The 22,214-nt window shown below is 41.7% G+C and overlaps 1 long non-coding RNA gene across 2 annotated transcripts; it reads left to right on the plus strand.

Moving 5' to 3' along the window:
* Window positions 1-254: 254 nt before the first annotated feature.
* LOC122459101 lies at window positions 255-21,747 on the plus strand. 2 transcript variants are annotated; one of them, XR_006279565.1, is made up of 3 exons: window positions 255-584; window positions 10,440-10,533; window positions 21,054-21,747. It is a non-coding gene; the product is annotated as an uncharacterized LOC122459101 (long non-coding RNA). The 2 variants fall into 2 exon arrangements; XR_006279566.1 differs by lacking the exon at window positions 255-584 and adding an exon at window positions 811-929.
* The last annotated feature ends 467 nt before the right edge of the window (window positions 21,748-22,214 follow it).

The raw sequence follows: 22,214 nt of genomic DNA on the forward strand, positions 1-22,214 counted from the left end.
AGCAGAGAGAGCACATTACACTTAAAATAGTAGATGGCTATCAATGGGATAATAAAAAGGGCAGTTATATTGCTAGTGACTGCTGTAGATGTTTTCATCTTCAATACTGTGATGGGGTGTTCACCCTATACCAGCACAGAAGGGGTTAATGAGGTGTAGGCAAGGCCAATTAACCAGATAGACCACAGCTGAGGGACTAAGTAACCCCTGAATAGTGATAGAACCCAGCTGGGAAGCAACAGGTGGGACTAGGATAACATCAGGAAGCTGGCAGTTGAATGGGGCTGTACTGAGGGAGCCTCTAGCCGTTCTCTGGATGGGGGGAAGAATTGGAAATTAGGTAGAGAGTGTATAGGAGAAGGCGCAGGGGAAAAGTAGCAAGGTTTAAGATGGTGCAAAGTTTGGCTGTTGATTAGAGGGTCCTTGAGCTAGAACCCAAAATAGAAGTGGCACTGATTTGGGCAATGCCTGGAGGGCCAAGACACCCTGAGTCACAGAGAAAGAGAACACAAAAGGCAGCAGTATGTGTAGTGAGCAATAGAAGGGACATCAGACCTGGAAAGAGAAAATTCTCAGGTGTGGTGGTGAGTGGACTCAGTGAAAAATACTCATATTTCTGTGATGGGGTGTGCTCCCTGCACTGATCCTGCAAGAGCTGATTTAGACCAGGTGTGCCAATCAGTTAATTACCCTGCAAACAGGGGTGCTTTAGGCTGAAGGCAGCTAATTAGAGAAGCTCACCTGTGAGGGATAGGTGGGCCTTCTACAAAAGACAGGAAATTAGAAGTAGAAGGTGTGGTAGGGTAAAGATTGCATTTTCTCTCTGGGAGAAGTGTGTGAGGGGCTCTAGATGCATTGCCTAAAGTTACTCCCTGGGAGGAAGAAATGAAGAGACTGGCTAAGCCCAGAGGAGTGGTGAAAGCCAGGAGGTATGGAAGTGGCTCAGAGAAAAGCAGCAAGGTACAGGAAATAGGCCTTATCTGCTGTGTAGAGGGTCCCTGAGCTGGAACCTGGAGTAGAGGGTGGGCCTGGGTTCTCCTGATAGCCACTGTGGGAGTGGCCCTGTGAGGCAGTAAAGCAGAAGGCTGCCTGAGATTGCTGGAGAGGAAGAACCTTGACAAACTGCCATCTGGAAGGGGACCCATGATAGTGACCTAGCTGGAGGGTTGAGTTATGAAGAGGCTACAGCAGCTCCTGGAGTGAGAGAGGGGCTGCAGACCAAGGCAAAGGAGAAACTGACTGGATATAACCACTGGAAGGGGCATTGGCCTGACAGAGCTAATCCCCAAAACTGCCAGGATGCAGTGCCAGCTGGTGGTGAGTAGAGAGAACCCATCACAAAGTCTACTACAAATGTTCAGAGTAGCTCAGCTCTTTAGCACAATCACAGTTTAGACTCAAGGCAGGTCTACAATAAAAGAGCTACGTTGGTGCAGCTGCACTGAACCAGCTGTAGCACATCTGGTGAAGAGCTCTTCCATTGGTATAATTACTCCACCTCTGTGAGAGGCAGAAGCTATGTTGGTGGGAGAGCATCTCCCGTCAACATAGCACTGGTGTGGACAGCCCTTAGGTTGCTTTAATTTGCATCACTCAGAGGGATCTTTTTCAAACCTCTGTATGATGTAAGTTAGATCGACTTATGCAATGGTGTAGACTTGTCCTTAGGCTCCAAATCTGCAACTCGCCTTGGTCTTTATACTTTGATTGTCACAAAGGTAAGAATTAGGCCTGGACAGTTTCTGATAGCTTTAGGTTTATCTTTGTTTTTTTTACCTCGTACAGTGCATTACAAAAGGCTATCACATTTACAAATATTCAATCCCAAACTGAGAAACTAGAAATGGGGTAGTTAAGAAAATCCTCAGCTTGAAGGAAAAGATCTTTTATTTAAAGGAGGTGGTAACTGCAAATTGCCATTTTCCACTGATAGGCTTTAGTATTTATGATTCTGATAAGGCTCTGAACTGTTAAGGACTAATCTACTCAGCCCTAATGTGGACCATGTATTCATTTTAGATGCCAGGGACAGATTAACACAAAGGCAAACTAGACATGTGCCATGGGGCGAGATCTGGGGAGCACGAGGCAAAATTTCTTTGTGGTTTACCAGTGTAGATTTGCACACGAACTGAAAACTTCACTCACTTGAGTGAGTGGTATTGCAACCAGGTCCCTGGGACTGAAATTCTTTCAGTTTATGCACAAATCTGCACTAGTGGATGAGTTGGCAGACTGTCCTCGTGCACCTCTGGGACTCTCTGCCATTCCCAAAAGAGCCAAGGCCAGAAGAGGACATGGTAGATATGCCGCTTGCTTCTCCAACAGCAGTAAGTGAATAGGCTGGGATGGGAACTTACTGCAGTGGGATGTATGGGAAGGAGAACATCCTTGAAGTGTGGTTTGTTTGTGTGTGTTTTTTATTCTCATTAACAGATAGTGCCCCATAGTGATGGGTTAATCTGGCCATGGCGAGGGCCACATGTAGCCTGCTCTCCATGCTGTAGCTTTTTTTCTCCAAAAGCTGCACTGATTATAGCTACTTTCTCTCTCCTTTGTATGAGATAAATAAAAAATAAGGCTGTCAATTAATTGCAGTTAACCAAAGAGATGAACTCCAATGAAAATTAATCACAGGGTTAATAATTAGAATACTAATTTAAATTTATTATAGATATATCTTTTCTACACTTTAAAATGTTCTTTTCACTTACAACACAGAATACAAAGTTAACAGTGCTCACTTTATATTTTTTACAAATATTTGCACTGTAATAAAGATAAATTAAAGTAGTGTTTTTTTTTTTCAATTCACCTCATACTGCACTACAAGACTTCTCTTTATTGTGAAGGTGCAACTTATAAATGAAGAATTTCTTTGTTACTTAACTGCACTCAAACAAAACAATGCAAAACTTTAGAGGCTACAAGTCCACTCAGTCCTACTTCTTGTTCAGCCAATCGCTCAGACAGATGTTTGTTTACATTTACGAGAGATAATGCTGCCCACTTCTTTACAATGTCACCTGAAAGTGAGAACAGGCATTTGCATAGTACTGTTGTAGCCAGTGTTGCAAGGTAGTTATATGCCAGATATGATAAACATTTGTATGCCCCTTCATTCTTTGACCACCATTCCAGAGGACATGCCTCCATGCTGATGATGGGTTTGGCTTGATAATGATCCAAAGCAGTGGAGACAGATGCCTGTTAATTTTCATCATCTGAGTTAGATGCCATCAACAGAAGGTTGATTTTCTTTTTTAGGTGGCTTCCACATCAGAGCATTGCTCCTTTAAGACTTCTGACAGCATGTTTCACACCTCATCACTCTCAGATTTTGGAAGGCACTTCAGATTCTTGGGTCAAATGCTGCAACTATCTTTAGAAATTTCAGATTAGTATCTTTTTTGCATTTTGTCAAATCCGCAGTGAAAGTGTTCTTAAAACGAACCTGGGCTGGGTCATCATCCAACACTGCCATAACATGAAATGTATAGTAGAATGCAGATAAAACCAGAGAGCAGAAGACATACAAAATTAAGTCACAAATTTAATTAACGCTGCTTTTTTTTTTAATAAGCATCAGCATGGAAATGTGTCTTCTGGAATGGTGGCTGAAGCATGAAGGGGCATACAAATGTTTAGCATATCTGGGCACAAACACCTTGCAACACTGGCTACAACAGTGCCCTGTGAACTCCTGTTCTCACTTTCAAGTGACATTGTAAATAAGAAGTAGGCAACATTATCTCTCCTAAATGTAAACAAACTTAACTTGTCTTAACAATTGGCTGAACAAGAAGTAGGACTGAGTGGACTTGTCTTACATTTGTTTTATTATGGAGTACAGCTATGTAACAAAGAAAAGGAGTACTTGTGGCACCTTAGACTAACAAATTTATTTGAGCATAAGCTTTCGTGAGCTACAGCTCACTTCATCGGATACATCCGCTGAAATAATTTTCTCCCCCCACTGTTCCTCAGACGTTCTTGTTAACTGCTGGAAATGGCCCACCTTGATTATCACCACAAAAGGTTTTCCTCCTTCTCTTCCCCCCCCCCCCCCTTCTGCTGGTAATAGCTCATCTTAGGTGATCACTCTTCTTACAGTGTGTATGATAAAACCCATTGTTTCATGTTCTGTGTGTGTGTGTGCGTATAAATCTCCCCACTGTATTTTCCACCAAATGCATCCGATGAAGTGAGCTGTAGCTCACAAAAGCTTATGCTCAAATAAATTTGTTAATCTCTAAGATGCCACATGTACTCCTTTTTCTTTTTTGCAAATACAGACTAACATGGCTGCTACTCTGAAATAAGTTTATAAGGGGACTGAAAGTGAGATCAGCTTAGAATGCATTTTGCTTTTATTTCATTTGATCACAACTGACTTACTGTGTTTGACTGATCACTTAAAAATCTATCTTTCTAGTTGTTAAAGCTGTTTGTTCATTTTACCTGAAGGAGTGTGTTTGAAGCGTGACACTTGCCTTGGGATAACAAGCCTGGTACATATCCATTTCCTTGTTAAAATTGACAAACTCATAAGCTTGCAGGTCCAGTGGGCATAACTAGACACTACAAGATGGAGGTTCCTAAAGTTGTCTGGGACTGGAGATATTGGCTAGTGTCATTCAGTTGCACAAGCCAAGGAGCAGCTTGCATGCTAGAGGTTGTGCATGAACAGCCCAAGAGCGGAGGTTCTCTCAACGGAGCAGGGTAAAGCTGGCTCCCAGAGTCAAGGATTTTAGAGTGACCTAGCAGATCACTGGTTCAGACAACACAAGAGGGGAATGTCTCACTGTACTATCTCCTTCTACACATCCTCTCACAAAAGCTGACCATGACTGAGAAATCAAAATTGGCAGACACCAAGCAATCAGGGTTAATTATTTACTACAGTTAAAGGGTCATAGGAGTGCTCTCTCTGGTGTACAGAGCAATGCAAATCCCAAAGCATCAGACAAACTTATGGTTTTTGGTACACTTGGAAATTTCTTTCCAAGCTGAGTGTGTAATTTGTTTTTAATATGATGCAGCTTTATAACCAGGCTTTCCTAGAAAAATTAGAATTGTCACTCCCACTTCTATGTGCTGAATTGTAGAAGGGACAATTGAATGTTTTTGTTCTTAGTAAAGTTTCTTGACATTTTCCTGTTTGGGACCTAGGAGATGCGCATACAATGGTTACACTGAACTGACAGGATTAAAGGGCACAGAGGATTGCACTAAAGTACTGTTTGGATGGTAGTGATAACACACTAAAGAAGCAGCAAGGAACTAAAATTATATTACCTAAAAGATAAAAATTAGGGTTTTTTTTTAAAGGGGAAACATTTTGAGAAGGGAAAATTTAGTCTCTTTTGCTTACAGTAAATGGCAACCAGAACAAGTTTGCAGCACCACTTCAAAAAAAAAAAGTTAAATGTGTGCACATGCATGTGCCTTTACAATTAACAAAAAACCAAGGATATCCCCAGTTAGGTTTACGGTAATATCAACAATAACTCCATTTCACCCAAACATCATAACGTCCACATGCACTTGACATGTCAGACATGTATCCCCTCCACAGCTAATCTTTTTCACTTTCCACATATAGTCACTCACAGCATATATGTCCAAATCCTCTAAAAGTTTGGGGAGGTAAGAGTTTTTATTAACACACTCACTGCACAAGTATGTAATGTGCTTATATTGCCTTTTTAAAACTAAAATAAAATCTTGTTGTCAAACAGGTGCAAGCCCTTAAGTACTCCTGCACTGACCGGGGCATAGAGACCTGGTAACTGGCTGACTATGCAGATGGAGAGCTACAGAAGCACCCTTGCTATAGTTTGGAACAGTGACTCCCTTTCTCCCACGACTGTCTTCAGCATGCAACAGCAGGTGATGGTGATCAGACAGAGATGATAGGAAAATGCTGGTATTCCCCTGCCTTCTCAGTTCCCTCAAACACTTCTATGTCACTCAAATGAGAGAAAACCAAAGCAAACTTTTGTAAAAGGGAACAAGAAAAAACACACAATGGCAGTAGACTGGTGAAGTAGTACTGTATCAAATACAAAAAATACTTCATTTTTATACTGGAAAGAAGGATTTTAGTCCTCCAGTGCAAATCTAAACACTACATTCTGGAGTTACTACACTGCCTATATATAATAGGACTGAAGGGCTGGTAATGAGATAGCAAGCCTGTTGTTCCATTGCTCTGCACCTTATGGAGTCAGCTACAGCAGTGCAAAGGGGGGTATTAAAAATGCTGCCAGGTGAGAAGGGTAGTGTGGGTTCTCTCTCTACTTACCTTACTCAGCTGTGAATAATGGCACTAGGTGCAGGATAATGGAAAATCAGGACCAGAGTCTTTAATCTCTACTTTGAATCCAGTCCAGGTTTGTAATGAAAATTGTTACAAATCTAATGACTGGCCAGGGAAGTAGGTGGAATGCGCTTGATGGGTCTCAGCCCTGTCTGCTGAAGAGAGGATCAATATCGCAGAAAACAGCCCCATAACTAGCATTAATTAATCCCTTTGTTGGAAGTCTGAGGCCAAGGATTGAATAGACATTGAGTAAATTATCCCTACTGGCGGCTATCGTGCTGCTTGAAATGGCTCATGACCGAGAGTGCCTATCTCAAGGCAGACTGTTAAACAGGGAAGACACCCCAAACTGGTGCTATGTTCCAAAATTAGATTTCACAAATACCATAACAAATGCGAACTGCTAGATCACTATACCAGTTTTACCCTGGAGTCAGCCTGTCCTCTTAGGCTCTCCAGTCTATCTTGCCAACCAGGCAAGCTGGACTTGCACTAAAAATTACACAATATCCAGGTTGCTTCCAGTCCCAAGAGACCAGCTACTTACCCCAGGACAATTTGTACCTTAGATCTTAAGCTAAAGACAATCCTGTAATGAACTATCTAAAGGCTTATTAATTAGGAAAAAAATGTTTTTTACAGGTTAAAGCAAGCATACACACAAATGAGTTAGTCTAAATCCTAAAGGTGATGGGGTTGTAGTGATCTGTCAACTCAAAATGCCTTTCAGGGCCAACCTAGGTTGACCTGCGGGTTCTCTGCTTTACTGTCTCTGGCCCTCTGAGAATTCAAACAGCAAATATATGAAAAACTTTCTTGTGACTCTGTCTGTTTGTTTACAGGTTTCAGAGTAGCAGCCGTGTTAGTCTGTATCCACAAAAAGAAAAGGAGGACTTGTGGCACCTTAGAGACTAACACATTTTATCTGAGCATAAGCTTTCATGAGCTACAGCTCACTTCATCAGATTACATTTACATGTTTACATTTACTCTTCCAGTCTGAGACATGCTCCCTTGCAGGTAGCATCTCCAAAATGTGATAGGGCCATTCACAACATAAAGGATTGGTGATGTTACTTAATGACTCAGTTAATCTTGATGGGTTTCGTGAATAGGCCGGGGGAGAAATCCTGTGCCTGGGCTCATTAGTTCAGAGCAAACATTTTCAGTTATAAAGCAAAATTTACATATTTCCTTGTAGCATAGAATACAGATTTACAAGTGAGATTAACACATGCAGCAATTTATAAGCATTTTATGCTCTAAATTCTAAATACATTCTTATAAGACTAATGTACCTTTTTGAACAAAACTACCATCCAGATGAGTGGGTGTGGTTTCCAGCTCTGAGTTTCAGTTCTTAGCTAACGCCTTGGGCCTTGGCCAGAGCTGGCACTTGGTTTACCAGCATCAGAATGGCCCCTTTTAGGTCAAGAGTGAGGCACAATTCTGCCACTTTTCATGCTACATCTGTCCTAGGATTCATTGTCTAAAGTGGTGAGGATAGCACCTTTTTAGAGACACTAAATTTACATGTGAGTGATGCCAGAGTTAGATAATTGGGCCTGAGATGCAAGTTCAGATTGAGACCTGACCTTTCTAAAGTCCAGGAGTAATTTATATCGTGGGTTTTCATTCAGGCTCAATTCTATTCTAAGGTAAATAGATAGACTTTTGTATGCAAGTATCTACAGCTGTATAGTGCTTTAGTACTTGGCATTCCCCTAACACTCAATCTTTCAGCCAAATATTGAAGAGGCAAAATGGTCACGCATAGTGCTCAAAAGAATTGTTTAGTTGTGTGCATCTCACTCTGTCATTAACCTGGTTTCCTAAAGTTACATGCCTAGACACACTAGAGCAGCAGTCAGAAAGTGCAGAAATAAAATGTGCTCCTCCAGCACTGACTCCTTTCTTTGCTTTTCCAATCAGTAGTACTACCTAATAGGTACGAGATAAATGATGTCACCCTATTGGATAAATTAGTTCAGATTCTCACTAGAAGTCTGGCATTCACTGACTAGGTAGAGAAAGCGCTGCAGCAGGAGTAGGAAGGCCACCATCTGGACAATGTGAAAGCTTGTGCCAACTGGGCCTAGGCGTGGGGTGGGGTGGGGAAGAAGTACAGGGTGGGTGACACACCACCTCTCAGTGTTTGTTTTTTGTAGCTGTACTGCTTTAGTGAAGAAGCATTTGCAGGTTATTCTGATTGTTGGCAAGGATCAGAGCAGGGGTTATGAGGCTCATGGCTGGAGACTGTTTATATGCAGGAAGTAATCTGTAGCGTCTAAGTAGGAATGAGATCTTGTATTCCAAAGGGTCATAACTGTGTACATCTGTTTTAGAAATGTAGAGGGCTTAACATTGCTAACATCTGTAAGAGAACATCTTTGTTTTAACATCCACAGATTACTAATTGCCTCTAATCACTTATAACCCAATATTTTCCTGTTAATCAGTTATGAAGTCCATAAAAGATGAGTCAGGCTGTGGTTTCTGTAGCTATGCAAATACCATTTTATGTTCAGTTTAGATACATCCTGTTGCAGAGGAGATGCACCCTGGTCTCCCATAGTCTATTTGTTTTGTTGTTAATCTAGAATAAGTGTGTGCAGAGGCAACACCTGGGCGGGGGAGGGGAAGGAGGCATGCAGGATCACATGCCCCCTCAGATTACTCAGACACATGGTTTGGCCAGGCCCAGCTCCCTGCAGAGTATCTGAGCCAGGGAGCTGCACCCAACAGGGAGAGGCTGAGGCAGGAGCAGAGGAACAGCTGGGAGCCGCACGAAGGGGCCCACTGCATTCTGGGGGAGGGGGGAGAGAAAGGGAAGAACTCAAGCTGTTCCAGGGTTGTGCCCTCTCCCCCGCCCTGCACTGTCAGCAGGCAAGGGTTGTCTGAGTGTGCCTGCACCCACACCACCTTTCATCAGTTTAATTAGTAGTAACAGTAATTTCGCTTTCATGGACTCTGGCATCAGTTGGCTCTCTGCACAGCTATTTGCAGTATCTTTGCAAGACTTATCAAGAAAACAGTCCTTTAAGGCATTGATAGAACTTCCTGTAACAAACTAATTGGTGGCTTCAGAGCTGGGACCAGTACCCATTACCTGTAATGATATGTTAAGAAAACATAAAAAAATGCTTTCCTGGCTAATGAAGATTAATGGGAAAGTACTGGATCTGTTACTACTCGATCATCAATGCCTTCTTTAGAGAGGCTTCTAACTTCCCTTAAGGAAGCATTTACCATTTACCAATAAACCAATACTTGAAATGGGCAATCTAACCAACTATCACCATGGATATAATCTGCCATTTCTATTTAAGATTGTTGAAAGGTGTCGTAACCATGCAGCTAAGGGTAGCCTAGAATTCCTCCTTACCTGTAAGGGGTTAAGAAGCTCAAATAACCTGGTTGGCACCTGACCAAAAGGACCAATGGGGAAAGAAGATACTTTCAAATCTGGGCAGGGGAAAGTTCTCTTGGGAAGCATCAGGTCAGAAAACTCCTTCTCCTATAAACCATCCTAAAATGAGTCTCAATATTGCAAAAAGAGTAAGTAAATAAGGCAAGGCATGTTAGATTATCTTTTGTTTTAGCTTGTGAATTTTCCCTGTGCTAACAGGGAGGTTTATCCCTGTTTTTTATAACTTCAAAGTTTTGCCTAGAGGGGAATCCTCTGTGTTTTGAATCTGTTTACCCTGTAAAGTTACCTTCCATCCTGATTTTACAGAGGTGTTTCTTTTACTTTTTTTTCTCTTTATTATAAAGTTCTGTTTTTTAAGAATCTGGTTTACCTATTTGGTTGGTATATTATTCTCAAGCCTTCCCAGGAAGGGGGTCTAGGGCTTGGGGGAGTAGGAATTCCAAGTGGTCCTTTCCCTGATTCTTTGTCTAAATCACTTGGTGGTGGCAAGGACAAAGGATTTGTGCCTTGGGGAAGTTTAACCTAAGCTGGTAGAAATAAGCTTAGGGGGCTTTCATGTGGGTCCCCACATCTGTACCCTAGAGTTCAGAGTGGGGCAGGAACCCTCACAAAAGGTTGTGATAAAATCACTTTCCCAGTATCTAGATTTAGCTGGCTTTCTTGACCTTGTCATTCTGGTTACAGGCCTGCATACAGAATAGAGACTGTTCTGACTGTGTCTGGAGATGTTGCGATAATCTAACATGCCTACAAACTTACCTTATCTCAACTGTAAAAAGTGAGTGAAACTTCATAAACTGTCACAATGACTTGTTTGAAACTGCTTAAGAAAAGATGTGAGGAGATTTTGATTGATTCAGTCTAACATTTTACTGATACCACCCAAGGACTGGTCTAATTTTGACTGTTAAACAGTAGAAGACCATAAATCAATTAACCTCAATTGGTGTCTGTCATGGGGTGAATATACCCCATACTGGCCCAGCAACCAAGGGGTTCATGCAGGTCCTGCTAGTGAATGTTGACTGGCAGCCTTGTGTAACCCACACACCTTCTGGGTGTGGTGTTCTGTCCCATCTAGTGGCACCAAGACCACTTAAAGAGAGAGATAAAATGAGTCTGCTCTACAGCCTTCACTAACAGCCAGTTGGCTTTTGGCTCATGCACTAAGCTCCAAAGGTCCCAGGTTCGATCCTGCCCAACGATGACCAGGGTCTGTCCGTGTTACACTTGCACCAACTGGGAGGATAAAAGAGCTGGGAAGCAGCAGGGCAGGGTGGCTTCCCATGGAGCAAGCAAGCTGGAGAAAGGCACTCCTGCCAGCAAGCTGCTGTAAGCTGCTTGGAAACAATACCCTGAAAAAGGACAACCAGACCAACAGGCTGAAAATCCTATAGAAACCAGTAGGAAGGAGCTCGGAGCTGGAAGTCTAACTGGAAAGATCCCCAGAGGACTAGAAAATGGCAAATAGAATACCCTATATATATATATATATATATATATATATATATATATATATATATATATATATATATGGGGAATAAGGACATCCCGGGGAATTATTAACCCCTAGTGTGCTTAACTTTGGTACCTAAAAGATAATGGAGCAAACAACAAAACTAAGTTGTAAACACCTAGAAGATAAGGTGATAAGTCAACATGGATTTGTCCAGAACAAATCATGTCAAACCAGCCTAACATCCTTCTTTATCAGGATAACAAGCCTGAGCAGTAATGTGATATCTTGACTTGAGACAGGCTTTTGATACTGTCTCATTGTTATACCAATAAGATAAAAACCAGCAGGATCTTATTAAAGGGGATAAGACAAAATGTCACATTTATTGTGAATACAAAAAATCATAGTAGGCAGTCAGTTATAGCTATAACATTTCATTCAGTTTGACATTCATTCACACGTTCGTTCATACACACACACAGGTTCTGCAACTGCTGTATAGTTACCAGTCCTGAATATAGCTTGAGTTCGTAACTTGTGATGGCTAACTGGCCAGGAAAGCCAGGCACAAGGAGGAGCTGGGTCTCTGTTGGGCATGCACCGATGCCCTTCCATGTTGGCAGCAGAATGTTATCCTTCAAAGTCTTCCATCTCACCCATCCTTTTTGTAGGCTTTTGAATCCAGAGTCTGTAGGTCTTGCTGTGTCACACTGCCTCTGGGTTGGGTGTGATTGATCACCCATCAATTGCGGACATGACTTTCAGCTTAGGACCTGGCTTTGATGTTTCTTCAATTGTACTTCTGCTCTTTCCTTTTGAGGGTGGACTCCTCTTACTTTGTGGGGTTGTTGTCTGCATCTTCAGCCATTGAGTGTTTACAACTTATTTCATCAGGACAGGCTGGGGCTGGAGTTTGATTCCATCATCCATACATACCTCATTCACACATCTAATTTAATAAGATTACAGCAGGGTTTTGCAAAAATGAAGGTTGCAGCAAGCTTTTACAAAATGAAGTGAGCATTTTAAAATGGAGTTTGGGACAAGTTAAAATGCAGTTTGAGTTACAATATGGACAAGTGTAAGGAATGGCAAACAGTGAACAAAAGTTTCAATGTTGAAACAGTGCAAGTTTCAACAATTTAAGCAGCAATTGGATTGAAAGTGAAATTCAATTAGCCAGTTATTGGGGTAACCAGTTTTATGAATGAATATTTTCATAAGACTTTGCTTATGAAGTTATATTAATAAAGTGAACAATTTTAAAAAAATTGATCAGTTCTACATCATGTGATCTTCTCTAAGCAAACTAGATAAATATAGCGTAGATGGGTTTCAGAGTAGCAGCCATGTTAGTCTGTATTCACAAAAAGAAAAGGAGTACTTGTGGCACCTTAGACTAACAAATTTATTTAAGCATAAGCTTTTGTGAGCTACAGCTCACTTCATCGGATGCATTCGGTGGAAAATACAGTGGAGAGATTTACTTACTCATACACACTGTAAGGAGAGTGATCACTTAAGATGAGCCATCACCAGCGGGGGGGGGGGGGGAAGGAGGAAAACCTTTCACGGTGACAAGCAAGGTGGGCCATTTCCAGCAGTTAATCTTGTTAACTGCTGGAAATGGCCCACCTTGCTTGTCACCGTGAAAGGTTTTCCTCCTCCCCCCCCCCCCCCGCTGGTGATGGCTCATCTTAAGTGATCACTCTCCTTACAGTGTGTGTGAGTAAGTAAATCTCCCCTCTGTATTTTCCACCGAATGCATCCGATGAAGTGAGCTGTAGCTCACGAAAGCTTATTCTCATAGCCTAGATGAACTTGCTATAAGGTGGTTCACTTGGGCACACTGCCTCCACGTTAGTCAGCGACTAATACTCCTGCAATAAACTAAGGGAGGGGAGGCATGACACTCTGTACCTCAAAGTAGCACCCTGGAACCCCCATATTCACCATGGTGATATAATATGTTTTATACAATGTGTGGCTTGTGAGGTATCATTTTGAAAGTCTTGATCTGTAGAACAGTACACACAATCTAACAGGATATTAATGTCATGTGAATTTATCACATGTTGCTGTACGTGTTACTGAAATATGTTGTGCAGTTGGAAGATACCAACCTCTAAATTACAACAAAAGACCAGCCAGACATGCTGATAGCCCATTAAAGGGAATCCACTTTCCCAATAGCCATCTCAGAGACTAATCTGAGACAACATATACAGTGAAGATGACTTGACCAATGGGGACTGCCACATCCCCAAGTCAGAGCAAAGATCTTTCCAGCAATCTGGAAGAAAATATGAGGGGAAATGATATAATCACTTGGCCTCTCCCCCAACTCAACACCCAAAGGAACATCTGGAGGACAAAGACTTTGAACTTGAGAAGTGTGGTCCCAGGCTGGAAATGGAGTCCAGTCTATGAATTGAGGATCTGTAACCTGCTTGTACCATCTGTCAGGGTGAGACATTGCTTGATTCAAATCCTGTTTGTTTGTAGAACTTATACTGTGAATTTATTTTTGTTAAGTAACCAACTCTGATCTCTATGCCTTCTACTTATAATCACTTAAAATCTATCTGTAGTTAATACATCTGCTTTACTTAAAACAGTGTATTTTGGTTGAAGTCTTTGGGAAATCTCAGCTCAGTTTACAAAAGGCTAGTGTGCATCCACTCCACATTGAGGGAGTAGTGAACTGGGTAATGAACTTACACGGGCCAGGGCAAGAGAGTATAGTTCTGGGGGGCAAGCCTGAGGAGCTAGGGGAATTGGCTGGAGCCTCTTTATTGTTGATTCATGAGTGGCTGGGAGAGCATTCATGCAACTCTGAGTGTGTCCCTGCCTGTCAGTGTGCAGTATCTGCCAGAAGTTTGTAGCTTGACATTAGCATCACAGTGTGAGGGCCAACCCACGTTGGTGGGTTTTGGAGGGCTGAGCGGTTTCACAGTCCAGGTTGCACTCTCCAAGGACCCTGTCACAGTGGGTGCACAACTGGTTGGAAAACTGTACTCTGACTACTTATAGTTCACAGTCAAGCTGGAAGTCCCATAGGAAACTGTCCTGGGTCTGGTTCTATTAAAAGCTTCCTAAATGATTTGAATAATGCATAGAGGGTGACTTTATTAGACATTAGGAAAAACTTCCTAACTGTAAGGGTAGCTAAACACCAGAACCAATTATCAAGCGTGGTTGTGGAATCTTTGTCATTGAGTCTTTAAGAACAAGTTAGACAAACACTTGGTGGTGGGGATGAGGGGTCTAGATAATACTTAGTCCTGCCTCAGTACAAGAGATTGGACTACATGACCTATAAAGAAACCCTCCCAGCATTACATTACATTTCTAGGACTTGGAATCATAGAATATCAGGGTTGGAAGAGACCTCAGGAGGTCATCTAGTCCAACCCCCTACTCAAAGCAGGACCAATCCCCAACTCAGTCATCCCACCCAGGGCTTTGTCAAGCCTGACCTTAAAAACTTCTAAGGAAGGAGATTATACCACTTCCCTCGGTAACGCATTCCAGTGCTTCACCACCCTCCTAATGGAAAAAGTTTTTCCCTAATATCCAACCTCAACCTCCCCCACTGCCTACTTGAGACCATTATTCCTTGTTCTGTCATCTGCTACCACTGAGAACAGTCTAGATCCATCCTCTTTGGGAACTCCCTTTCAGGTAGTCGAAAGCAGCTATCAAATCCCTCATTCTTCTCTTCTGCAGACTAAACAATCCCAGTTCCCTCAATCTCTCCTCATAAGTCACTTGTTCCAGTCCCCTAATCATTTTCGTTGCCCTTCGCTGGATGCTTTCCAATTTTTTCATATCCTTCTTGTAGTGTGGGGCCCAAAACTGGACACAGTACTCCAGATGAGGCCTCACCAATGTCGAATAGAGGGGAACGATCACATCCCTCGATCTGCTGGCAATGCCCCTACTTATACATCCCATTTGCCTTTCCAACAAAGAAAAAACAGACCACCACTAGCCATCACCTTTAGCCCCCAACTAAAACCTCTCCAACGCATCATCAAGGATTTACAACCTATCCTGAAGGACAACCCATTACTCTCTCATAGCTTGGGAGACAGGCCAGTCCTTGCTTACAGACAGCCCCCCAACCTGAAGCTTATACTCATGAGCAACCTCACACCGCACAACAAAACCACTAACCCCAGAACCTATCCTTGCAACAAAGCCCAATGCCAACTGTGTCCACATATCTATTCAGGGGACACCATTATAGGGCCTAATCACATCAGCCGCACTATCAGAGGCTCGTTCACCTGCGCATCTACCAATGAGATATATGCCATCATGTGCTAGCAATGCCCCTCTGCCACGTACATTGGCCAAACTGGACAGTCTCTATGTAAAAGAATAAATGGACACAAATCAGATGTCAAGAATTATAACATTCAAAAACTAGTCGGAGAACACTTCAATCTCTTTGGTCACCTAAAAGTGACAATAATTCTTCAACAAAAAAGCTTCAAAAACAGACTCCCACGAGAGACTGCTGAATTGGAATTAATTTGCAAACTGGATACAATTAATTTAGGCTTGAATAGAGACTGGGAATGGATGAGTCATTACACAAAGTAAAACTATTTCCCCTTGTTTATTTCCCGCCCCCCCCCCCCCCCGGCACTGTTCTTGTCAACTGCTGGAAATGGTTCACCTTGATCATCACTACAAAAGGTTCCCCTTTCCCCATCCCCCACCCTCCTGCTGGTAATAGCTCTCCTTTCCTGATCACTGTTGTTACAGTTTGTATGGTAACACCCATTTTTTCCTGTTCTCTGTGTATATAAAATCTCCCCACTATATTTTCCACTGTATGCATCTGATGAAGTGAGCTGTGAAAAGCTAATGCTCTAATAAATTTGTTTAGTCTCTAAGGTGCCACGAGTACTCTTTTTTTTTTTCTTTTTTCCAGTATACTAGATATAAAACAATAAGATTTCTAAATTGGCTCCACAAAGTGCCCTGGGTATGTCTTGAATATAACAGCCCTTACCTTCTTTCTTTCTTTCTTATTCTTCCTGCCTGTACTGTTATAGGTTCTCACTTATACTTGCACTGCAGAAAGAGAACAATTCTGAATAGGAATTAATATGCCTACTTGTATTTTTAGACTACGAACGTACAGGTGAAATAAATATCTTAACATCCACAGACTTTTCATTTTCTCCCCTCATAACCAGCACCAAATTCATCCCTGGTGTAACTTTATCACAGTGAACAGAGTTTCACAAGGGATTACTTTTTACCATGATTCTTCAATGATATGTGTCCTGGAGGGGCTGTTTGAGTTGATGATGATTTCAAGAGGCTGTCCCTGATGTTTTAGGAGAGGGAGCGGAAAGAGGAGCTCTTCTTTTTCAGTCAGGGATTCATTCACTTCACCTTTTTGAGTACAAAATAAAAATAATAAATATATGCACAAAATGACACTAAGCCATAACTGATCCCTTTGATTGCATTAACTAAAAATAAGAGGCTAGCTTCCATTATTGTTAGGAAGCTGTAAAATGCTGTGGATGTGATTTGGAAATGATATTGAGCTTCTCTGACAACAGCACACTCATCAATAGCTTCTCTTGTTACATGGCTATTTATAGAAGACACAAAAATGTATTTGCTTTATATCTTCATATTTTAGAAGCACTTGTGTGGCAACTTCCTTTATGGAATAATTACTTTAGCTTAAATAACAGGACTCCTTGAACAAAATTCTGCATTAATGTAATGTAATCATTTCCCTGTCTCATCTCTGTAATATCCTACATGTGAAAAATGAGACAACTGTAATCCCAAAATGGAACCAAGTCAAAACAACACCATATGGGGCTGGCCCAGTTGGTACATACCTCCCTGCCACACAGACTTGTAACTGGTTATCCTAACTACAGAACTGCCATAATGCACACTGGTGAAATCTAGGAGCCCTATGAAACCCACACACGCATTCTCTCTTTCTCAGGGAAGACTGCATTGCACTCAAGGATCTCTGCTCAATGACTCCACTGTCTTCCCTTACTAGGACCAGTGATCAATATGCTTTCCCCCCACCACACACATTATTAGTGCAATTGGTATAAAGTAGGTAGGATTAAATGGGAAAAAAATCTTGTCACTTTAAGATAGCAGCAAGAACCTCAGCAAGAAAAATTTCCTGCGGATTAATAACTTGTTGAAGTTAATGATCCAAAGCACAGTTTGGGCCGTTAGCTCCTCCCAGCTGGTTATCAATCCCCCAGAAAATGCCTTATACCTCAACTATTATTGCTTTATTTATACCAGCTTTGTTGGGTTCTTCTGCTTTATGATGTCATGTTTCCAACAGCTGTTGGGTCATCTGCTAACTACAATGCATCCTTCCAATGCAAAGTCTACTGGAGGGAGAAGGACAATAGCTCTATTTGATGATCAGCTAGTTTAGATTCACTATCCACTGGCTCTGCAGACAGGACCTCATTAACAGTGGAGGAAAAAAAAGTTTCAATAAATGTCTTGTACTGATCCCCCTTGTTGAATCACATATTAATCAAGTCACTTCCACTGAAGTTGATGGAGCTGCTAATAGAGTTAAATACTGTTGTTCAGTGTGCAAAAGGATCTCAATATGGGCCACAGATGAGTGATACATGACGAGGCCTGACCAGAAAAGAGAATTTCCATTCCACAGGAAATTCAAAGACTTCAACTTTTTTTCATTCCAAACTGAAACAGAGAGCCAAATTTCCCATGGAATTAACCTTATGAAGTTTTGATGCAGGGCTACCAATGCATTCATTTTGATAATGTCAAATTGTTTTGATACGGTAAAAATGTTCCATTTTGATGTGAAATATTAAAATGATAAAATATATCTGTGAACTAAATGAATCAATGATAAAGTGGAAACCTTTTTACTTTAGCATTATCAAAACAAGACAATTTGTTCCAACTTTTCCCCATAAAAATTATTGTCAAAATTGACACTTTCCTGACGTACATGTCAACTTAAATGAAACAGTTTTCTGACAAAAAAAAATTCTGCTGGAAATGCTTTCCAATCAGGCCTATTCCTAACAGCTGCTTATTAGTAGTACTAAATGCTTTTGAGGCTGATACCCTCGATTTTTCTTCTGCCAGAGCAACTTATTCAGCACTCCAAACTCGCTCCTTACTTAGGCAAGGCTTCTAAGTGTATGATGATCCCCTAAGTTGAACCTCAGTAGGTTCACTATCCTCTTCATTCAGCTATTCATGTTTTAAACTGCAATAGTTTAAATAGTGCTCAGACCCCAATACAAGGATTGCTTATGGGTTTTTGGTTTTTTTGTGTATGCTAATGGATTTAACTTGTATTTTTTATAAGTGGAAGGGGAAAATAATGTTTTAACCAAAATAATGTTAAAGAAGTTGATAGGAATGCAAAGCCGAAATTCTAGAAGTGTAGAAGACAAACACCTCTACATTTGGGCTTGTAGAGCTGATGGTTATTTGTAAGCTTTGAGGGTCACTTTAAAAAAAAATCTGGCCATTTGAATTACACTTTAAAGTATAAATATATACTTTCCACAGAGGTGCATTTGCACCCACAGACCACCACTTCCTTTTGCCAAACAGGTAACTGCACAAAAATGACCATTTGCAAGTGTAACTGCTTACTTTTTATGCACAAAACCTCAGGTAGGTTTTTGGATGGGTACGCTGGCAGATTCTGGAACCACACTTTAGGTAGCCAGTTTGGAAAATTGTGACTTAAGTTACTACTTACTAATCAGGATGAAATACCTGTACTGTATGGATATGAAGTTCAGCTTTTGACACCCACTAGCAAAGTGACACTTTTTGACACCCCCTAGCAAGGACAATAAGAAGGATCTGGAACATCCTGAAGCCTGCAATAGAGATGCTATTCTCCCTGCACTATGTGGTGAAATAACCAGTGCTCCCCCACAATACCACCACCCTGGAGATACCTTTGGTGGGTTTGAAAGGTGACAGAAAAGCTGTGGAACCTTAATCAGCTGGAGATACTTTAAAGTAAAACATTTTAAAACACATTTTTCAATGTCTACTGACTGCTAATTCAGACCATTAGCTCCAAATGGACACCATCTTTTCATTCCTCATAGAAGCCTTCACCCAGTGCATAGTAGGGAGAAGAAAACTCTTGTTTCTATTCATGCTTGCTTGGCAGAGCAACTAGAAATGGGTGCAAACAAGGTTAAATACAAAGTATAGACCTCCACGCTGAATGCCACTTCTTTACTCTTGAGAGAGAATTTTTTTAAAAGTGAGCATGGGCACTGAATGCTTAAGTGAGAGCCCGTCCAGTTACTGAAGCCCTTTGCTGCATGCTCCCTCCTATAGCCTGCCCCAGACAGATTTTTAGGACCTTGCAGCTTCCTGTTTGAAGCAGAAGATTGATGACAGATATCATCTTAGTGTAATAGGTTAGTTTATGATCTGTACCCCAGTCCTGTTGCCTTGAACAGGGGCATAACAAGCATCACACAGCCAGCTCCCTTCTCACAGAACATAAAGTCAGGCATCTGTGCCCCATCCCTGGAAGCAGCTGTCTTTTGCCTGCCTCTCTCTCTCTCTCTCCACTTTCCTCTTCCTGCATGAGTCCCTGACTTTTTCACACTTAAGCCAAGGCTGTGCAAAGACCACATAACCTAGAACAGCAGTTCTTAAACTCTGGGTCGGGATCCCATTTTCATGGGGTCACCAGGAGTGGCATTAGACATGCTGGAGACCAGGCCCAAAGCCTGAGCCCCACTGCCCAGGGCCGAAGCCCTTGGACTTCGGCTTGCTCCCTGGGGTGGGCTTTGGCATGGTGCACCCCTGCCTGGGACAGCAGGACTCAGGTAGGCTCAGGCTTTGCCCCCACTTCCTGGGGTCACGTAGTATTTTTTGTTGTCAGAAGGGGGTTGCAGTTCAATGAAGTTTGAAAAGCCCTGGGGTAGAAAGATGAGCCTGAATGTCTATTCGCCATTTTGCACAAGTGCTTTGCAACACCCAGGAACCTCAGAAATTCAGCTGCCAGACAAAGCAGAGCTTTAATCCATACAATACCCTTAGTGATTTTCTGGGTCGAATTACTGAATGGCTTGTTTAGTTCTTTCTGTGGGAAGAATCATCCTGAGAGTTTATATACCAATTACACTTCATGTGCAAGACATTAGCACCTTTTATCATACTAGCACTCTCACAGGCAACATCCACACCTGCACTGTGCATATTGAAGCCCTTAGGGCACATTTTGCAGAAAGAGTCCTGAGGCCACACAGCTCTCAGAACTGCTAATGAAATGCAGCTAAATCCCTACTTGCTGCAAATATAGTATTCACCCTGAGGGATAATTTCTGAATCTGAAAAAAGAGAAGGGGGGGACCCTTAAGATCCTCTTAAAATCTCAGTGCCTTCTGGCCAGCTTGCTCTCATGCCAACTTCATTTTATTCCTTGCCACTGATCCTCATGCTGCATTTATGGGTGTCCATTTTGCTCACAGTCTTCACACAGTCACAGATGTATCCATTCAGAATGATTACTCTGTTTTATCAGGGGAAATGAGAGCTCCAGAAAAGAATAGGAGGAGAACCTCTTGCAAATACAAGTCCCTGAGCTGCTGCAAAAAGGGGCAGGACCTGGAATAACACTTTTTTTTGGCTTTGTCCTTGTTGTGGAAGCGATTTCACAGTCTTGTCAGTGTGATCTTTGGTAAGAAAGTGAAACAGCTCTTCAGTGAACAAAGAGATTCAAAAGTTATGGCGGAAGATGTGGTGTTTGTCAGCAAGCTGGCAGAAAATAACATTTCCTTTTTCTTGTGCAGATCACATCACATAGATGATCAAGAAGTACTGTGCAGCCACAAACTGTCAAGTGTATGAGCAGTGGAGCAACAAAAGCCACCTGCTTTCCGAATAATAACTTTGACCAAACTACCAGAATAATGTTGCTACTGCAGGCCTTATGTCATCTTGTTATAATCATTTTTTCATGTGACATTTTACTGGGGCTGTCTTGTTGCAGCAAAATCACATCACATTAGATCTGGTTATGCACATCATGGAGCTTGATATTTGGGCTTGGATATGCCATTTCTGTTATTATTCAGTGCAAGAGTCTGGCTTTATGGTTTCTAACTCCAGGCTCCTTACATGGAATATTGGACTAAAATGTCCATGTATGAAAGTCCAAGTTAAAATTCATGACAGAAGATGTGTGACCAGATGAGATGTCACCATAATCAGACATCACAGATTGAATTCAATGTCCTGAATGAATCTTCCATACAAGGATTAGGTAGTACCACACTACATGAAAAATAAAAAATATATGCAGGCCAAAAGACACTAGTGACTCTTTGACCAGGATTGGCATAATCTAGTGAATGTTGTAAATAAACAGAGCAAGCCACCCAAAAGTCTGTCTCTCAACTTCAGCACAGAACATGCTGCAGTAATTGAAGAGCAAATAATAATCCAATATTAATAACCCAAAACTTCACATCACAAGTGGGTGAGATGGGCTTCCTTTGCCTCCTGACCACACTGTGCAAGTATTTTTTTAGTACAGGTACTTGAAGCCTCAGAAAAACAGCCCATAGTAGACTGTGGCAGGGGGAATAGTGGCCCTCTTAGGCAGTAAATACTAAAAGACCAACTATTGTGTGACTTCAGCAATGACTGATTTGTTTGCCCACAAGATGCCTTGCTACAGAAGGGCAAAGATGTTGGGCTAAAACAAAAGCCATCACCTTCCAGCAAAATTTGTACGTAACCCAAAATAAATCAGACCTGAAACTTAAATAGTTCAGATTTTCCCACCCTTTCCATCTTAAACTTTTGTGCATCTTGCCACTTCTAAGTCCAGTTTGTGAACTGGAACAAGAAGCATCAATATAACCAGTTAGACTTACCATTTTAAAGGTGCCTAAAAGAGTTAGGAACCAAAATCCCATTAAATTTCAACAGGAGTTGAGCATCTAAAT

The sequence above is a fragment of the Dermochelys coriacea genome, chromosome 3 (assembly GCF_009764565.3).
Source record: "Dermochelys coriacea isolate rDerCor1 chromosome 3, rDerCor1.pri.v4, whole genome shotgun sequence".
Lineage (NCBI taxonomy): Eukaryota > Metazoa > Chordata > Testudines > Dermochelyidae > Dermochelys > Dermochelys coriacea.